Source organism: Pleurodeles waltl, chromosome 7, assembly GCF_031143425.1.
Source record: "Pleurodeles waltl isolate 20211129_DDA chromosome 7, aPleWal1.hap1.20221129, whole genome shotgun sequence".
NCBI classification, from domain to species: Eukaryota; Metazoa; Chordata; class Amphibia; order Caudata; family Salamandridae; genus Pleurodeles; species Pleurodeles waltl.
Window position 1 is genome coordinate 204613306 of NC_090446.1, and position 18562 is coordinate 204631867.

General features: G+C 44.0%; 1 long non-coding RNA gene across 1 annotated transcript in view; it reads left to right on the top strand.

Moving 5' to 3' along the window:
- LOC138247229 (uncharacterized) overlaps positions 1-15909 on the top strand; it is a 73940-nt gene extending 58031 nt beyond the window's left edge. The window contains exon 3 of the long non-coding RNA XR_011194375.1: positions 15510-15909. This is a non-coding gene — a long non-coding RNA (uncharacterized lncRNA). The remainder of the gene's footprint in view (positions 1-15509) is intronic.
- The last annotated feature ends 2653 nt before the right edge of the window (positions 15910-18562 follow it).

Genomic DNA, 18562 nt, shown 5'->3' on the forward strand with positions numbered 1-18562 from the left:
ACTGCCTACTCTGAAAAAATGTTTACAGTGACATTCACAATGGGGAAGGGGTCCCATGGGGATCCCTTCCCTTTTGCGAAAGTGTTAGCACCCATTTGAAATGGGTGCAAACTGCGATTGGTTTGCGCCCGCGTTCGCGGTCACAAAACAATCCTACATTGCACTGCGAGTTGCAATTAGGAAGGGAACACCCCTTACTAATTGCGAGTCGCAAACCTGTTTTGTGATTCGGTAACCAGGTTACTGAATCACAAAACTGGGTTTTGCATCGCAATGTGCTTTTTGCATGTCGCAAACAGCGAAAGTCGCTGTTTGCGACATGCAAAAAGCTACCTACATGTGGGTCTTGGTCCCTAATTAGGTCTGGTGTTAACAAAGACATTTTGTTTTTATTAAACTTCTATTTCTCTCTCTTTCGGCTGGCTTTACTGTGAGTGATCGCATTCTGCTCTTCCACAAGGAGCATATTGCCACACAAAGTAGTTTTGTTCAGTGTCAGGAACTACAGTGGCAATCAGTGACGTAACGAAACTGGAGGGTGCCCCTTTGCAAAGAACATGGAGGAGCCCCCTCTCCAGACTCACTCAGGGCAGGTGCTGTGCTGACGGGGCCCCCTGGAGGGCGGCTGCGGGCCTTTGTTATGCCGCTGGTGGCAACGTGTGCTTTAAGAGTTCAAAAACTTTTTGGGGGGGTTTTGCCAATGTTTGTTACAATGTTGAGGGCCTGGTAGCTCCCACAACAATAAAGTGTTACAAAAGCCATGTCAAAACAAGACACGCATTGATGAAACTAAAAGACTTATAAAAATATGTCAGATCAGTTGGCTTTGTCAGTGTTTGTTTATTTTCATGCTTCCCATAATCATGTTGAAAATGGTTACACTGATTTTCCATTAGAAATATTTTTGGGAAATACTAGCATGCATCAACACATTTTACTAAATGACACTTCATTTGCATATAATCAGAGAGCATTCTGGGAGCATTATACTTAGCCTCTTAGCCTAAACTTTTCAAACATGTGTGTACACGTTTTTTTTTTGTACTGGAACCAACGTCAGTAGTGAAGTGTGACCTTAAAACATTTATTTACAGTACGCACCCTAATAATGAAGGCTTTCAAATAATGAACCATAAATACAAGTTCGAACGTTATCTTTTGGAAACACATTACCTCAACTGCAGAGAGTTCAACTCTCTGTAAACAAGCAGCCAAAGAGTTTGTGCTGCAGGGGGTTGGGCCTACTTGTCCCAAGGACAAAGTAAACATAAAAACTTGTTGCCCTTGACCCCAAACAAGATGTCCCAGGCGGGCGATAGGGATTCCACATCCCTGATATATATATATATATAGTACCCACTGTGCAATATGTCAGACTTTTCATAAGAAAGCTTTTTTTTGTTCTGTAATAAGTTTAGCAGCATTTATCAAAGCTTCACAAAGCTGCCCCCCTCCCCCCAAAAACATCTGCCCTAGCTCCTTCCTGAGAAGATTTGGGTGATCCATCAAGCGTGGGCCAAGAAAAAGGAGGTATCCCAAAAAATGTTTTCCCCATGCAAATTCCATAGAGAAGATTAGGCAAAGATACATAAAAACGGCTGAACAGAATTACAGCAAATTTTGCAGAAAGCCATGTATTTAGCCAGAAACCATACATACCCAAATACATATGCTTTCTGATATATGTGTGCGTATGTATGTGTGTGTGTATATATATATATATATATATATATATATATATATATATATATATATATCTTGCTGATTTTTTTCTCTAGGGAGTCGCACACGGATTGGAGATGGAGGAATGTGTGAGAGAACGCGATGTGAGAAGAAAGCTGAGTTCTCATTGGACATGTGGGACCCGCACCACATGGGAAGTGCATCCGGACGAATGCGAGGAGTTATTCCAGTTCATGATGTTTACTGCGGAAAGGAAGCTTTGTTCTGCCCAGTAACGTGCTTGATAGCGATAAAAGGTGATGGCAGGTGTGGTGCAATAACAAATGCGGTAATGCATTTAGAGTGATTTGCAGGTGGGGGGGGGATGCATCTGTGTGCCTCGGAGGGGTTGCATTGTGAGGGGGGGCAATCACCCACCCAGTAATCTGTGGTCTACGCACCGCGACCAACTCTGAGCATCACACTGACCGCGCCATTTGGATAGAACCTTGGCTGGAATCTTGGCATTGTCCAGTATATAATACTGCAAAGGGTTCCATCTATTAAATAAAGGAGATTAGAAACTTGGAAAACAGATTTGCAGTATCTTAATAGACCGGGTACCACTTTGAGAAAAAGGTATGCATTAACTGCTGCAACTTTGTAACACAGTGTGAGTGCCAGAGAGATAAACGGAATGTAAGAACCAAAACGGCCACAACTATGGCAAACAGGTTGGCTAGGAGGAAAGAAGCATTCAAATTGTTATATGAGGAAAATAATGCAGCCATCTCAGACCTTGAGACATTAGGTAGAAAATAAAACTGTACACCAAGTAAAATGGTAAATGATCTGGAACAAGCATGCATCAAAGAAGTGAATAAATGGTGGGAAAAGGCAACATTAAAAATATATTGAGGTACAAGGGGGAAGGGAGCACACTGCATCTCATCCCAACACAGTTGACCCCATTGCATCCTGGTAATTGCAGTATGCTTACATCAGAGTTGCTGTAGGTTTTCGTCAAAGTTGGTGCAGGTAGTGCTGTTATATATAAACACATGTTTCTGGGTTTAGCCTTTCATAAGTTCAGAGCAGAAGTAACAGAGAACAGAGAAAAGGCATCTGGGGTTGTTGGTATGCTGCTGAAGTATTCACAGGTCACAGTACCACTCCACATAGGTGTATATTGAGGTAGCAAGGATTCCACGTGGATTGAGGATCTTTGTATTACCTACCCCAAGTGATATGGACCTTGATCTATTTAAACAGTGGCAACATAATGCGTTGGAATACTCAATGAAGCTGATAAACATTTTGCTCATCCATGCGGAACGGAGGCCTGAACAGCTAGCACAACATATTAAAGAGATTGAAGAAGCCTTGGAGTCCATTTAAGAAAGAAGCAAAGTCAAAATGGCCCTTAGTGAAATGGAATTAAATGTAGAGAAACATGAGAAGAAAGTACAGGCTAAATAAAAACCCCAAAATTCACTCAGGATAAAATAGACTACGAAACATGGAGAGTCTATACCTTCGTGAAAAGCTTTGATGCCCTACACAAAAGACACACGATGGATAAGGTCCTAGAAAAAGAAGTATCACTATTAAGTCTAGTGAGTTCAGGGACAAGCTCGGGGGACGAGAATCCAATGATAGGAGTGCCAAAATTAGACATCTCAGGGGAAATGCGACTCTTCCAGATGCAGACAAGAAAAGTGAGCAAAGGGGAACAAAATAAAGTGACCTCAAATTCAAGCGCACAAGAAGATCCAAAAGGAAAAGGAAGGGGCAGGTGACAATACAACAAAAAGGAATCGCAATGATGAATGGCAATCTTGTCATAAACTTATCTGCCCAAAAGTTAGAGAAACCTCATCTGGATCTACTGAATAAGGGCTTAACATTAATCCCTATGACCTGGATGAACCTATCAAATGCAAGAGTAAATTTACACAAATGTTGTCATAAACTTAAAGAAGCATTTTGAAACAAAATATAAGAAACACACATCCACGGTGAGACCACTAACATCACCAATCGTGACAGCTGATATAAGTGATTTGAGAACATGGATGTGTCTGGAACAGGAATCAACAGGTATACTGAGTGCATCAGAGATGGATGATCTCTCACATAAGGAGTTTTGTGAATTTTCTGGGATAACCATGGAGGTTGCTGTGACAAGTGAGTGTAAATCAAAATCGACATTCTGCCCTCAGTTGCCAGCTGGTCACAAAATTGATATATTACAAGAGATAATGGTAGAGGAACTGAGCAGAATTACTGCAAGGGAACAATATGCATTTGAACAATCAAAGAAAAGATATAAAACCAGAATAACACAGGATGATTGGACAGCCCTTACTACAGGATGACCAGATTATCATAAATCCCCGGGACAAAGGGGGGGGGGTAATATTATATTAATGGATCATGCAGAAAAAGGAGACACTGGGACAGTTTACTGATAAATGAAATTACAGATTGCTGACTAATGATCCGACAGGAGAGAATGCCAAGATTTATCATCTGAAATTATGAGTCTGGAATGACAGCTGCTTACTGGATGATGAGGAATATGAGTATTTGAAAAATGACTGGTCTATGAGACCCATCATATATTTTCTACCTTAAGTGCACAAAGACATCAGCAATTCACCTGGCAGGCTGATAGTGACTGCAATAGGATCACTACTAGAAAACACCTGAAGATTTATAGACATCTTCCTCTTCCCGTATGTGCCCATGTTACCCTCTTACATTAGGGACTCAATGGACTTCCTAAATCGTATCAGTAATATTCCCTGGAAAAAATAATATCTCATGGCACAAGTGATGTTGTATCGTTATACACATCAATAGAACACACACGGAATGAATGTCTGCAAATATTATCCGAGATCACAATCTGTTAGTCTTCTGGAACACACAGAGATGCTCCTAGAGATGCTGTATTTTTGTCAAACGCATAATAATTTCATGTTTGATAACAAACACTATTTACAGACATGTGGGATGGCAATAAGAATTTCATTTACTCCCATGTTTGCCAACATCATGATGGCCACTGGTAAGCTGAGACAATATTGATTGATGAAAATAAGGCAGCCCTAGAGCATATCTTATTATGGGTATGATTTATAGATGACTTATTTCTTAAATGGGATGGAAGTGAACAAGACCTGATAAGCTTCATTAAATCATGGGCTAAACCCCCCCAAAAATAGAGATTCACCTATGAAATCAGTGCCACCAACATTAAATACCTGAAAATTACAGTTTACATTGAGGAAAAAAGGGCGTGAACATCCTTACATAGTAAACCTACCAGCTGTAACAGCTTATATCTTGCTAACAGCGGACACCCACAGGCTTTAAAATGGAGCATCCCTTACGGAGAACTGTTTCAGGCACGGAGGAATTGCTCAGAGGATAAAGAATTTGCTTGAGGAACCAGAGAGATGTGTGGAAGGTTTGTAGCCAGAGGCTATCCTAAGAGTGTTCTGGATGATGCCCTTACAAGAGCATGGCAACAAAAGAGAGAGGAACTGTTAATTTCCGAACAACCTGCCTCAGGAGGAGTGGAGGAGAAACCTCCTATACGATATATAATGGAGTATGATGAAACTAGTAGCCAGATTACGAGAATATTGAAGAAAAACTGCAATTATTGAGGTTGGAAGAGACATTGAAACATATACTACCAGAACAACCCAGGGTGACTGTGGTATCCTCGTGAGGGTGTTCGAAGCACTAGCAGAATGTGGCCAGAGAATGTGGTGTGACGTATGTGTGTGGAACACCGGGAAAAAGCGTTAGGACGAATGAGGCTGGATGCGGAACGGTTGCGGTTGGCGAAGGGCTTTGTACGGAGCTCATATACTGAATAATAAATACCTGTAACTTCTCACCGACGCGTCTTTGGTGTTCACATCTACTCGCCACCCTCTAAACTTAACATTGGCGTCGAGCGATGTGCGGGCGGCGAAAGCGGCACCGTAGGACTTCAATCAGCTGAGCCGGCACCGTAGGAGTTAAATCAACTGAGCCCTAACAACACGAACAGGCCATAATGTTTTTATTGTTTACAGAAGGCGCGAGTGAAGAAACTTCAAGGTACGATCATAAAATTGAAAGTAACTGACATTGATCTCGTGCGCGCTACTTTGTGAAAGATCAAAGGAACACACGCATTCTTGACAACTGTTGCCACGCGTCCTTCTCTCTGGTGTTTCCCTGGCAACGTAGACATTAAAAAACACGGCTTCAGTGCTTAGTGGTAACGCGTGCCTGGCAACTATTACCACGTGTGTTCCGTAGGGTGTTTCCCTGGCAATGGAGACGCCATGAAACACGTTATCTAGGCCCAGCCTTTCCCTCAGATGTTTCCCTAGCAACGGAAATGCTATGTAACATGTTTCAAGGCCCAGAAAGTTTAACAGTGTTGGACTGCCTTCATGAGAGTTAAAGACTGTTGCATTCGGGAAGTTGTTAATGAGAATTAAGCTCTTCAAGGATCGTACATTTTTTTTTCTTTCCCAGCTGATTAACACATCTGGTTATTGACAAGGCAGTGGTACAGTTTACTGCAGCAACATGCAGAATGTACCAGCCGCACCGTTCTTTCTCTCTTCTCCTGGTGATCCACCCATTCCATGGCAAAAATGAAAGAAAGTTTTCAACAACTATGCTTGGGTGTGTGGAACTTCGTTGATCGCGGAGAGGAAGACATCTTTACTAATGCACTGCTTGGGCACTGAGGGCCAGGAAATCTTTGAAAATCTCCCAGATCTTTCGGATAGTGACTGTATCGGCCTCAATGAATTTGATATTTGCATAAAGAAATTAGACTTGCATTATTTACCGAAAGTAAGCACTGTCCTCGAACGGTATCAGTTTGGGAAGAAGATGCAACGTCAAGGAGAAACAATGGAACAATATATCACAGAACTCAGAAGACTTGCTTCTACTTGTGTGTTTGGTAACTTCTACGAGGAACAGTTAAGGGACCAATTCATGCTGGGTTGTTCTCTAGAGAAGGCAAAAGAGTGCAGGTGGCAAAAGGACTACCCATCCCTGGATGAAGTCTTAGATATAGCCAAAACCTGTGAGCACTCCAGAAAATGCGTGGAAGTTCTTCGCAAAGACACTACCTTATCTGACACAACGAAGGAAGAAGGAGCCACCGTGAAATCTATACAATGTACCCATGTTGATAATAGATATGGTGCAGAATCTGAAAAGCCAAGGAAAACATTTTCTGGGAAATGTTTTAGGTGTGGGGGCATGGGCCACATGGCTAATAACAAAGAGTGTCCTGCTTGGAGAATGGTCTGTAAAAGCTGTGGTAAGCCTGGACATCTTGCTAAATGTTGCAGGTTAAAGAATAACAAAGGGAAGATAAGAGAGGTGTGGTGTGATAGTGATGCAAGTGATGGCGAGATCGTGATTGTTGTGCAGGTTTTGCAAACAAAAGTAAGTCTCTCTGATGGTCCTGTGGAGTCCATTTTAGTCAATGGTAAACCGGCCAAAATTCTCTTTGATTCCAGGGCAAAGATAACCTTAATACCAAAAACATTCTATGACCAGTATTTAAAGGGAACAGTTAACTTATTGAAACCGGATGTGAGACCTAAAGGTTATGGAGGGGAGCCAATCAAATTGGTGTATGTTTCCATAAAAGGGGATTCCTTAATCAGTTGGTTCCACCAACGTGATTTACGAATTCTACTAGATCCTAATGAAAACCCGCCTGTTAGGCTGAAAGACAACCCGGTAGTTCATTCTGTCTCTGAGAATGTGAGTGAATGGATGAATGAGGTTTCCAGATGTGTTCAGTGAGAAATTAGGCTGTCTCAAGAATTATGTACATCAGATTAGGCTTAAGCCTGGAGCACTACGTAGGTCAGCGAAAGTGAGGAATGTCCCCTTGTTGGTCAGGGACAAAATGAAAGCTGAAATTGATAAACTTGTCATGAATGGAATCATTCAAAAAGTTGAAGCCTCTGAATGGGTGGTGCCAGTAGTTATGGCAAAGAAGACTAATGTGGAAGCCAGGCTCTGTGTGGACCTTAGAGACTTAAACAAATAAGTCATAATAGATCACTATCCACTCCCAAACATAACGGAGTTGTTGTGTTCTCTTGGTGGGGCAAAACATTTCTCAGCTCTGGATTTGACTTCTGCCTACCACCAGATAAAGCTGCATAGTTCCTCACAAGATTTGACCACCTTCTTAACGCCATTTGGCACCTTTAAGTTCCTTAGGGTGCCGTTTGGATTAATTTTGGCGGCATCGGTATTCCAGAGGGCCATGGAAAGAATATTAAAAGGCGTGGAAGGAGTGAAAGTATATCAGGATGATCTCTTAGTCACGGGGAGCAGCTTAGTAGAACACAACGAGAGACTAAGACTGGTTTTAGAGAGATTAAGTATCAATGGTCTAACACTGAAAGCTGAGAAATGTAGGATCAACATTCCCAATATAGAGTATTTGGGTCATGAAGTTTCAGCAAAAGGGATTCGCCCCAAGGCTAGTTTAGTTGGCACTATCAAAAATCTGCCTAATCCACAAAATAAAGAGGAACTTGTAAAGTTTCTCGGGATGGCCGGAGTTCTACAATAAGTTTGTTCCAGGATTTGCGGCAAGGACATATTGTATGAGTCAGTTATTAAAGAAAGGGGCGGAGTTCAAGTGGGATCAGGCATGCAAAAAGGAGTATCAGGATACCAAGTTCAGCCTCGACAAGGCAGCAGATTTAGGAAGTTTTGATGCACGCGATGAAATTATACTGATGACAGACGCCAGCTCCAAAGGGCTAGGGTCAGTCCTTTCTCAAAAGAAACAAGGTCAAACTAGGACAATACTTTTCGTATCAAGGTGTTTGAAAGGGGCAGAATTCAACTACTCTGTAGTCGAAAAAGAGGCTCTTGGTGTATTCTGGGCTGTGAGAAAGTTGAGAAAGTTCTTGTGGGGACACAAATTTTAGATAATAACTGATCACAAACCTCTTGTAGAGGTAGTTATGAAAAAGGGAATTGACATGATCTCACATAGAATCAGGAAGTGGGTAGTGGCCCTACAAAACTTTGATTATGCAATTTCTTATATGCCTGGGACGTTAAATGTTCAAGCTGATTGTCTTTCAAAACTATGGGGGTCATTCTGACCCTGGCGGTCATGGACCGCCAGGGCCAACGACCGCGGAAGCACCGCCAACAGGCTGGCGGTGCTTCCGGGGGCATTCTGACCGCAGCGGTAAAGCCGCGGTCAGAAAAGGGAAGCCGGCGGTTTCCCGCCGGCTTCACGCTGCCCCAGGGAATCCTCCACGGCGGCGCTGCAAGCAGCGCCGCCATGGGATTCCGACCCCCTTCCCGCCAGCCTGGTTCTGGCGGTTTTCACTGCCAGAACCTGGCTGGCGGGAACGGGTGTCGTGGGGCCCCTGGTGGCCCCTGCAGTGCCCATGCCGCTGGCATGGGCACTGCAGGGGCCCCCTAACAGGGCCCCACATAGATTTTCAGTGTCTGCGTGGCAGACACTGAAAATCGTGACGGGCGCAACTGCACCCGTCGCACCCCTTCCACTCCGCCGGCTCCATTCGGAGCCGGCATCCTCGTGGAAGGTTTTTTTTTCCTGCTGGGCGGGCGGGCGGCCTTCTGGCGGTCGCCCGCCAGCCCAGCGGGAAACTCAGAATGACCGCCGCGGTACGGTCTTCTGGCGGTTCCCTATGTGTAGGCACAGGAAAAGATGAGGAGGCTATTGAAGGTGGTTGTTTTGCAGACATTGCGACTGATGAAGAAATAAGGGTCTGTGTTGTTACTGGAGGGTTGATCTCAGAGTCAGAGTGGGAGGAAGAATTGTCAAAAAACGCCATTTTGCAGGAAGTACTAAACAAGGTAAAAGGTGGCTGGGGTGTGAGAGAAGATCAAGTTGAAGAATTGGTGGGTTATTGGCAGGTCAGGAATGAGTTATCAGTGCAGGATGGGCTGCTGATGAGGGGCAGCAAGTTAATACCGCCAGTAACTTTGAGAAAGAATCTGGTTGATCAAGCCCACGCAAGTCACATGGGCATCTCTAAAACGAAGGAGAGACTAAGGAATGCCTTTTGGTGGCCAGCCATAGATATGATGGTGGAGAGAGAAGTGAGGAATTGCCATATGTGTGCACGTTCTGATAAAGTGTCAAAACATAGAACTCAACCTATGGTCATAAGAGAGGAGGCTGCTGGTCCCTGAGTTGATATAGCCTTAGACATTCTAGGCCCAATCAGGCAAAAATCTGTTGACCGATACATTTTGGTCTGCATTGATATGTACTCGCGTTGGCCTGAAATTAAATTTGTGAACTCAGTTGAGTCGAAAGACATAATTAATTTTCTGGATGTCTTGTTCGAGAGAGAGGGTTTCCCATCTACGCAACTGACAGATAATGGGGTGCAGTTTATCTCTGAATCATCAGAGTCTTTCTTAAAGGAAAGGAACATTAGACATAAAAGAACTTCTCTCTATCATCCAGAATCTAATGGAGTTGTTGAACGCTTCATAAAAGTACTAAAAGAGTGCATGCAGTTGGCACATGTTAGTGAGGTTGAGTGGGAAGGTGAAGTGAGGAAGAAAGTTTGTGAATATCGATTAACACCTCATTCCACCACAGGGGTGACTCCTTTCCAATTGTTCAAGGGGAGGGAACCATGCAGTGAGATTGAACCCAGGTGGGTAATTTAGAAACGGTAAGAGATTGATGATCGGGTTGATGACATTGATGGTTGGAGAGAGAGAGAAAGAGAAGTTAAGGAGAAAAGGAAAGTGATATGACGCGCAAAAGGCTGTAAAAAAAACTGTGCTGCATGTGTTTCGAAGTTGCGAGATCCAGGAGACACTTGAGAAAAAAGAAATATAACAAGACCGTTGTGGCTTAAAGACTATGTAAAGTGATTTATGCAAAATGTTAGGCTTAGGTCTATGTTGAGCAATATTTAGTAACCATATTTGGTGACCGTACTCTTTCAAAATGATATGTTTAGGTCTATGTAGGGCAATATGTTGTAGAGTTATGTTTCAGCTTAAAGTTTGTTATGGGGAAGGTGGTGTGGTATCCTCGTGAGGGTGTTCGAAGCACAAGGAGAATGTGGCCAGAGAATGTGGTGTGACATATGTGTGTGGAACGCGGGGCAAAAGCGTTAGGACGAATGAGGCTGGATGCGGAACGGTCATGGTTGGCAAATGGCTTTGTACGGAGCTGATATACTGATTAATAAATACCTGTAATTTCTCACCGACGCGTCTTTGGTGTTCAGGTCTACTCGCCACCCTCTAAACTTAACAGTGACCTATAGCAAGACGGCATCTCTGGGGGACTATTTGACAAATATCTTTGTGCAAGATATGCCGAATAACAAATCTAGCTGGCTGACAAACTGCCAAAATGGATTCTGTCAATGGCAAAAATGCAAGGCTTGTCTTTTTGGATGCAACACTTGTTCCTTTAGGTCGCAAAGTGGGAGAATGTTCTCTATCAAACACTGGATCAACTGTGAAACCCCATATGTGGTCTATGTTTTGGAATGTGGGTGCAAAAAGAAGTATATTGGAAGCTCCATCAATAAATTTAAGTTGCGGATCCTACACCATCTTGCAGATATTCAGAATAAGGATCTAACATACGCCATGGCCAAACACATATGGGAGGACCATGGAGGGAACAAAACAAGATTGTGTTACTACGGAATCCATCTCACGATCAGGGCACCAAGGGGAGGTAATCAAGAGATTGCTGTGAGGAAGTCAGAGTCATGATGGATTATCCTAATGTGAACTAAGGCATCATGGGGCTTGAACTCAGACGCTGAACTGCATGTATTTCTACGATAATCCCCGATGTCTTCTAATATTCACACTCTGGGTTGAAGCATAGAACAGCAATGATGGAACTCATGGGTAGAGAATCTTTTGTAGCATTATTTATTGTGTCTCTGCATACAAAACCTATTTTTTTTATTTTTGCTGCATTCTGATCGGACCATGTACAATATACTAGGAATTAGTATTATGTAATTTTTGTTAAAGCTAATGAAATGATGATTTGTGGACCTGTGTGAGATGCACTAGGGGTCTACTGAGAGTGAGACTGTGTTCTCTTTACTGTATGATGCAACATTAAGTGTAATACATCCTGAATCAGGGTCACATACTTTACTGTGGGGATAAGGATAGACATGTCGGTTGAATGTGCCTGAGAGACCCAAATGATTCATATGGAGAATGTAAATAACTCCTCAATGAAGTGGATTGAGGTGAGAGTAAAGAAGATGAAAGTTGTGTGTCTCATAGAGAGAATTTGTTTGAAGGGTGTGCACTTTGACCCTCATACTCAATGAATAGAGACTGCGCCAATGATTAATTTTACTTATAGAAAAATGTTAACTACTTGAGGGAAACAATGAATTTATAAGAATGATGATGGTGCATAACTATCAGAGAAAGATTGTGGCTGAGCAAGCATACTTTAAAAGCAAGAAATATGGCAAGGTTGACATGGCACCTGTTTATGAAAGAGGAAATCATCCTAGGAGCAAGCTCAAGATCTAGTAAATCACGTGAGGGAATGAAGATCAATAATGCACATTCTGAGGGGTCGTAGAGATGGAATAATATGGGACGTTAAGATTAAGTCTATGTACTATACAAATTGAATGCCATTATAAATGATCATTACACAGTTGAATACAACAAAAGAAAAATATTGGGCGCACTTGAAGGGGAAGGGATTGATGAGTACGGGGGTCACAGGATGATATTGATTTACTTTATAAGTAGAATGTTTTGCATGTTTTAATGTGTTCTCTCATGAAGATCAACTCCGAACCGTTGTAAAGATTTGTTGAATTGTTTAGAATATGAAAATCCACAGGAAAAGTCATGTGATTTTGCCTGATATGCTTAGTGATTCTTTTGTTTCTGCTGTTGGGAGGGGCACACTGCCTCTTTTTAATTCACACGCACTTTATGGCCGTTTGAAGGCTCTGGCGAAATACGTAGCTATAGTTATTTTTGCTGGCACTTGCACCTCTGAAACTAATGAATTATTAAAAGCACATGAGTACTGAATAGGACCGCACCCTGCCTTTTTCTTCATGGAGTCGCACAAGGATTGGAGATGAAGGAATGTTTGAGAAAGGCGGCGCAAGAAGGCGTATCTTCACAACATTTTCCCAAAAAAGTGCCACTGTGATTCTTGTTGCACATGGAAAGTTTTGGGGTGATCCTTCAAGAGGGTGCCGAGAAAAGGGGGACAAAAAACATTGTGTTTCTCATGTTAATTTACATAGGATTCTTTATACATGACTGCAGACTAAACCACCTACGATTTAAACCAAATTTTGCAGAAAGCTAGCTGTCGGTACGCTGATTATACTTTTACTTATTTGGAGTAAATCTGTTCAGTAGTTTTTGTGAAATTTAGGGAAATTCAAATTTGTTTATCTCTGGCCAGGACGGATTTGCAAAAAATACAAGCTCTTGCAGGGAAATGCACAGCTATGATTGGCTGCCAATACTCCAAACCAAGAAGTGTTGGCAGCCATTTTGGGACTCGGCTTAAGCCAAGTCCCAGAAAAAAGTCAAAATAAAAAAAAAGAAACCAGGGTAGAGACATCCTGACCCCTTAGCACTGGTGGAGGAGTCCCAAAGAGACACCCCAGAGCAAAAAAACATTAAAAATTTTTTTTTTTTTTTTTACTGAGAGATTTGCAAATTTGCAGGAAAAATAAAAACCAAAAATCAAGCGCGGTCTCCCACTCTTGTTTTTTTATAGGCCCCCGGGTGGACCAGGTCCTAAGGGCATTAAGAATTTTGTGTGGGTGGGTCCTTCTGGCCACCCACAGCTCCGGGAACCACCACCTCCCTGGAGCTTTAATTTTATTTGTGAGGAGCCCACAGATCCCCCGCTGCCCTGGGGACCAGCGCCTCCCCAAGGCTTCCATTTTTATATATGCAGGGGCCTGGGGACCTCCACCCCCAGGACTTCTTTTGTATCATATGCGGGGGGCCGTGAACCCCACTGCCCTGTGGACCGCTACCTCCCCAGGGCTGCCCTATTTATAATATGTGGGAGTCCTGGGGCCTGTGGCCCCTGCACTCCAGGGACCACCACCCCCCTGGGCTTTTAATTAAATACATGTGGGGTGGGCCTCGGCCACCCCCCGCACGCCCCCCCTGGGGACCACCACTCCCGGGGAAAATTGTAAAAAAAAAAAAAAGAAAGAAAGGTGGTCCGTATGGGACCCCCGCACCGCAGGGACCACCACTTCCTGGGGCTATGTCCTGTTGGAGGGGGTCCGCACAGCACCCCTCATGAAGCCTCTGATGGCCCTGGGGACAGCCACTCCCCAGGGCCGGCTCTTGCTATGTCCCAGGGTGCCCACTGCAGCGCTGTTAGGAGGTCCCACTGTCAAACAGCAGAGCTTTCATCTCTGTCCCCTGCACGCGTGGGTACAGAGATGAAATGCTTCAGCAAGACAGCAGCTCCATGCTTGCTGAAGCACTCCACATATTATATCATTGATAACATATTCTATGACATCTTTCATACACTTACTGCAACATTTGCAATAAACGTATTGATAAGGGAACTGTGCATGGTGAGGGTGCGAGTTATACTTACCTTAGGGCGCGAGTTTTAGTTATTTGAAAGAACTATGGGCCAGATGTATGAAATATTTTTGCACTCGCAAACAGTGCGAATCGGTAAATTCGGCCATTTGCGAGTGCAAAAACGTGGTCTGCGATGCATGAAAGGCATTCGCAGACCAAAAATAAGAAATCGCAAATTTTGCGAATTTTTGCGGTGCGACCTAGTTTTGCGATTCGCATTTTGCGATTCGGTATTTCCTGTAGGAAACAGCGAGGTGCAAAATGCGAATCGCAAATAGATGCAGCAAAAAATCACAAATAGCGATTTTTCGCAGAATGGCATTTTGCACATGCAAAATACCACTAAGTGAAACCAGGTGGTAACCAGGTGCAACCTATATAAAGAGGCGCAGAATGCCTCAGACTCTTTTCCACAATGGCTGCACTCTACGTCATGGCAAGGAGGATGAGGATCCTGGCAGGTTTGAGGAGAGGGAGGAGGAGACAGGAGCCTTACGTCAGGTAATGAATGGTGAAAAATTAAGTAAACAGGTGATGGCAAAAACAAATTTAACAAAAGAACTGAGTCCCGCACTATTACATCATGACCAGTGTCAATGCGGCAAGAGTCACTTCCTCCTCCCACGCACACCACTCGGGTGCCCAGTTAACTCACTGGCACCCTGAATGTCACCCTCAGTGGCAGTGCTGCGCCTGCCACTGCGCCGTCTGGTGTCTGCTGCAGGTACTGCCACACTACTGAGGCTCGAACTGTCCTCAGTGTCCCCCAAGGCTACCTCACTGGGAGTGGCAGATCTCTGTCCCATGAAAAGTTCAATCATATTAGTGATTTGTACAAGGCCCTGGACCACGTCCCTGCTGGTGTGTGCAGCCTCCACTTGGGCCGCCACAGCGCAACGGGCGATGAGTGCTGTGGAGTTTGCCATCCTGTTTGAGGACCTGCAGTAGTTTGCAAACATTGTCCTGAAGCGGTGTTCATGTCTGCGTCAGCTCACCCTTTCGTGGCGCAGCTCCTCACAGAGGTCACGCACTGCACTAGTAAGGTCCCTAGTGTCCTCAGAGGCCTGCACCTGTCCCTCACGCAGCTGGGTGATGTTGCTGTTCAGTGTGTCAAGTTGCAGATGCAGGCCCATCATATGTCTATTGTGGACTCTCAGGTTCCGGTCCAAACTCAATATTCGCTTGTTTTGCAGGCGCTGTTGCTGCAACATAGCAGCCTCAAGTCCCCCGAACAAGGATGGACCCTCACCTGCCTCATGCGGTAGCTGCTGGGACACTGTGGCATTCCTGCATTGTGCTGCATGACCCCTGTCCTCCGGTATCTGGCTGCGCCTGTCTGGTGCAGATGGTGTGCTTGGACCCTCCTGCTGCACATCCGAGTCGCCACTGAGGTCTGGCAGTGGTAGTGCCCTGGGCCTGCGGCGCACAGTGGAGATGTGGAGGGACCCACTGGTGTTGGTGTCAGAGGGCTGCTGGGTGTCCGTCTCCCCTACACAAGGACTGTGTGTGGCTGCTGGGCCAGGCCCACCTGCAACAACAGTATGCAGCATGTCAGTTCTGTATGTTACATTATCTGTCCGAAAATGGCAATAAAGGTACAGGTACTGCTCTATATGGTGTTGTGTTACCTTGGGTGTCACTATGCTTCCTTACATTGTCATGCTACTGTCTGTACTAGTTTGTGGACCGCAACTCCCATAATGCATTGTTGTGCTGCTTCTCAGATGTGGACTGGACTACTTCACACACTACTTCACATTACATGCTAATTCCTAAGGGGCTTTTATGCATGCACATATTGGGTTCACACAACAACATTGCACTTACCTTGGCTGGTACTCGGTTGAGCGGAGGTGTCGATATCTGTGACCCCTGTCACAGCTTCAGGGAGGAGTGTGGATTCCACCAGGTCGTCCAGTGGTGTGGCAGGTGGTTCGGTTGGTGGTCCGCCACCTGTGCCCCTGGCCTCTGCAAGTCTCCTTGCCACCCTCTCCTTTGCCTGGGACCGCAGGTCGTACCACCTTTTCTTAATCTCATCAATGGAGCGCTGTGCCACTCCAATGGCGCAGATTTTTCCCTGGATGTCAAGCCATAGCCTTCTTTTCTCGCTCTCAGGGACCTGGAGTGATGATTTACCAAACAGGCGGTCATGGCTCCTCACAACCTCTTCTGTCAGTACCTCCAGCTCCAGTTCACTGAACTTGAGTTTGCGCTTCCTCTCTTGCTTCTCCTGTGATGTACCTTGGGGCTCCATTGTGGCTCAGGTGTTGCTGCTCCTGCTGAGTGCTGCTCTATGTGGCTGGGCTGCTCTCTCTCAGGATGCTGGTTTGGGTGTGGCACCAGAAACTGCCTGGGATGACTCATTTCCTGCTGGTGATGTCATCAGGCTCCTCCAGGTGTGCATTCTCGAACTTTCTCGCATTTTGCGATTTTTTTACTGAATCGCAAAAAAATCGCAAATTGCGAGAATGCAAATTGCGATTCGGTAAATGGACCTCGCAAAACACAAATAGCGATTTTTAACAAATCGCTAATTCGGATTCGCAATTTTGTTACATAGCCAATTGCAACTCGGAAATAGCGATTTCTTAATAATCGCATTTTGCGATTCGCAGACCCCAGTTTTCATACATATGGCCCTATAACTATAACTGCTGAATTTCTCGCAAATAATCACACACTTTCGTAGTGCATCCTGACTAATATCAGTTTTGTCCCATAAATACATGACCCTACAGGAAAATTCAATATCAGGATGCCATTGATCATGGGCATAAACTGATCCAGTAACTCTAAATCCTGGCCTGTGAGCACACTCCTAGGGATAAAGGATTGACTAAATAACTACTACACTGAGTGAGCATGCATGTTACTCCTGAAAACCCTAAATCTAGGACCATTTGTACCCATTCTGCAGTGTTAGGACAACCTTTATTCTTCATTCGTGCTGTTTCATCCTTAATAGGTTTTCTGTAAGGATGTATAAACTTCTGCTGAAGAGTCATATTATGTGGCATTAGCTCTACCCTAACATGTGTTGGCTGCATTTGGGCCTTAATCCTACTCAGGTTAAGATGTTAAAGACATAGAGCTGTGCTATGGGGTACTTCCCTAGTGGAATGTAACCTGTCTAATCATGTAGCATTAGGAATTAAAGAGCAAACAAAACATATTCATTAGTACTTTCTGAACCTATATCTGACATGTGCTGATACCACGTTATCTAATAATCTGGTATGAATATTATGTGAAACATTTTCATATGTAGAGAGTTCTCCTTTCTGGTGTATGATGTAACTAGTAGAGCTAGAATATTCAATATTAGAAGTGATAGTAATAAGAGGCAAAAAATGAAAAAGAAAAAAAAAAAAAAGAATTTTTGTTTTGCAGATTCAAAAGATTGTCCAAAAGCAGAAAAGTGTTCAAAGGCGGGGGTGGGGGGAGGGTGCATTATTTTCACAGTCACGATTTTCTTCCCCCTTTTGTTCCATTTGTATTGCCAATGGTTTTTGCCGTGATACAGGGTTCAATCGAATGTCTGATAAATTAATCCAAGGCTTCCTGTCATCAGTTTTGAGGGCCATGATTGTAGTCATTGGTGAAAGCGCTCTCCATTTCCAGACAAAATATCTGGAAAAAATTGCATCGCCTATATGCACAACTGTGAGGTCGACCTCAGCGGTGGCGCACTTCTCCTTTGCTTTGGTTACCTGTTTAGAAATTAACTTTGCCACTTTGGTTAATTTAGGCAGATAAACATGCATTTCATAATTCAATATTACAGCTGCACTTTCTCCTTCTACCTTACTTCTGGTGGCAGATATTTGCGTATGCATAGGTCTCTCTGTCGCTATCTGATGGGGTGTCCAGTGAAGATCAGAACTGGGTTTGTAAGGGAGAAGAGTGCCAATGGTATGCAATACAATCACTTCTTATTCAGTGTGGCACATAGCTTGCTGGTCTTATTTTTCAGCAGGCCATTAAGGCGCGTAGTGATGCCATTGCTCTGGGGATGATAAACAGAAGATACTTTGTATTTTATCCCTAGCAGTGTTCTGAAATGTATGAAGATTGCATTAACAAAGTGTGTGCCGTTGTCAGGTCTTATCCCTTTTTTTAATTCCCTAGCGGGTGATCACCCCATGAATCAGAAAAGTAGCAGCTGATTTATCATCACAATGGACGCATGTTCTGCTTCAATCCATCGAGAAAAAGGACAAAGTTCAACTATGAGATACTGATAGTT